The sequence below is a fragment of the Entelurus aequoreus genome, linkage group LG14, assembly GCF_033978785.1.
Source record: "Entelurus aequoreus isolate RoL-2023_Sb linkage group LG14, RoL_Eaeq_v1.1, whole genome shotgun sequence".
NCBI lineage: Eukaryota > Metazoa > Chordata > Actinopteri > Syngnathiformes > Syngnathidae > Entelurus > Entelurus aequoreus.
The window spans coordinates 35,391,125-35,393,624 of NC_084744.1; the positions used below are offsets into that span (position 1 = coordinate 35,391,125).

The 2,500-nt window shown below is 39.0% G+C and overlaps 1 protein-coding gene across 1 annotated transcript in view; it reads right to left on the reverse strand.

Moving 5' to 3' along the window:
• Positions 1-2,500, reverse strand: part of LOC133664812 (5'-3' exoribonuclease 1-like) — a 29,050-nt gene that overhangs the window by 12,356 nt on the left and 14,194 nt on the right.

Consider the following 2,500-nt stretch of genomic DNA (forward strand, 5'->3'; position numbering starts at 1 on the left):
TCTCCATAGAGCAGGTCAGCAGCAGGAAGCATGAAGTGCTCTAAAACTTGCTGGTAGACTGCTGCGTTGACCCTGGATCTCAGGAAACAGAGTGGACCGACACCAGCAGATGACATGGCACCCCAAACCATCACTGATGGTGGAAACTTTACACTAGACTTCAGGCAACGTGGATCCTGTGCCTCTCCTGTCTTCCTCCAGACTCTGGGACCTCCATTTCCAAAGGAAATGAAAAATGTGCTTTCGTCAGAAAACATGACTTTGGACCACTCAGCAGCAGTCCAGCTCTTTTTTCCAGGGTCAACGCAGCCGTCTACCAGCAAGTTTTAGAGCACTTCATGCTTCCTGCTGCTGACCTGCTCTATGGAGATGGAGATTTCAAGTTCCAACAGGACTTGGCGCCTGCACACAGCGCAAAATCTACCCGTGCCTGGTTTACGGACCATGGTATTTCTGTTCTAAATTGGCCCGCCAACTCCCCTGACCTTAGCCCCATAGAAAATCTGTGGGGTATTGTGAAAAGGAAGATGCAGAATGCCAGACCCAAAAACGCAGAAGAGTTGAAGGCCACTATCAGAGCAACCTGGGCTCTCATAACACCTGAGCAGTGCCAGAAACTCATCGACTCCATGCCACGCCGCATTAACGCAGTAATTGAGGCAAAAGGAGCTCCAACCAAGTATTGAGTATTGTACATGCTCATATTTTTCATTTTCATACTTTTCAGTTGGCCAACATTTCTAAAAATCCCTTTTTTGTATTAGCCTTAAGTAATATTCTAATTTTGTGACACACGGAATTTTGGATTTTCATTTGTTGCCACTTCAAATCATCAAAATTAAATGAAATAAACATTTGAATGCATCAGTCTGTGTGCAATGAATAAATATAATGTACAAGTTACACCTTTTGAATGCAATTACTGAAATAAATCAAGTTTTTCAAAATATTCTAATTTACTGGCTTTTACCTGTATATATATATATATATTGCAGCATGTATCCTTGCACTATGCCAGTACTAACTCATATTCTGACCAGAGAATGACTTTGTCCACATGACTCACAGTCGGCTTCTTCATTCAAGTTAACAGTGCACCATCGTCTCTACTGAGTTGTGTCATATGCTCTCTCCCCCCTCCAAACTGAGCCTACTCCCTCCCCCCCACCTTGTATTGAGCGTGTAAAGAATAACACACTGCTCACACACTTTGCTATGATTGTGACCTGTGCCTTCTGAAATGCTCCAGCTCTCATATACATCTAAGAAAAACAATTTTGTTTGACTCCTTGATTAGAAAATGTCCAATACGGTAATGTAACAGTTGGTATTTTATTACATTTACTGCATGATCAATACCATCCAGCATCATGCAGTCTGTCTATTTTTTAAATCAATAGATATGTTTACATGATGTTATAATTACAGGTGAAATATACATTGTGTGGTGATCACTCAGTGTGTGTTGCCATAGTACATGATAGCTTTATCATTTTTATGAGAGAGGAACAAAATCATATTAAAAACCTCAGTAGATGGCAAATAATTACAAGATTGAAGATGCTTAGAAAATGTGAATTCAAGTGATGCTTGGGAATAAAATGATGGATATTTCTGTGTACTGCTATATATTTTGGTTTGATATAAAAATGACAGGCTGTATGAAATATGATACAAATGCAAAATCATTGATTTTTGAAGAAAAAAATTAAAGATTTGTTCAGAAGGAACAATAAAAGCTCCAGCTCCAAATCATTGGAATGTCCTATCAATGGTTGAGTGGTTGAGGCTTTAAAGGCTTAAACAACATTTAAAAATGCAGCGGTGTAACAAAAGTACACTATTTAAAAATAAAAAGTGCATTTTGGAGAGGTGTCTTTCACATTTCTATCCACACTGGTAATTAAATGTATCATTTTTGCTACTTCTGCTTGTGTTCATGTGCTAATAACAACATGCTCAGTGGCCTAGTGGTTAGAGTGTCCGCCCTGAGATGGGTAGGTTGTGAGTTCAAATCCCCGGGCGAGTCATACCAAAGACTATAAAATGTGAGCCATTACCTCCCTGCTTGGCACTCAGCATCAAGGCTTGGAATTGGGGGTTAAATCACCAAAAATGATTCCCGGGCGCGGCCAGCGCTGCTGCTCACTGCTCCCCTCACCTCCCAGGGGGTGATCAAGGGTGATGGGTCAGATGCAGAGAATAATTTCGCCACATCTAGTATCTCGTGCGCACGAGATACATGTCTAAAAAAGATTTTAAAATGTTTTTTTGTTTTTTTTATAACTTTATAAAAAGTTTTTGTTGTGCACAAGATACTTTCTTGTGTGCACGAGATACATGTCTAAAAAAGATTTACATTTTTTTTTTTTATAACTTTATAAAAAGTTTTTGTTGTGCACAAGATACTTTCTCGTGTGCACGAGATACATGTCTAAAAAAGATTTACATTTTTTTTTTTTATAACTTTATAAAGTTTTTGTTGTGCACAAGATACTTT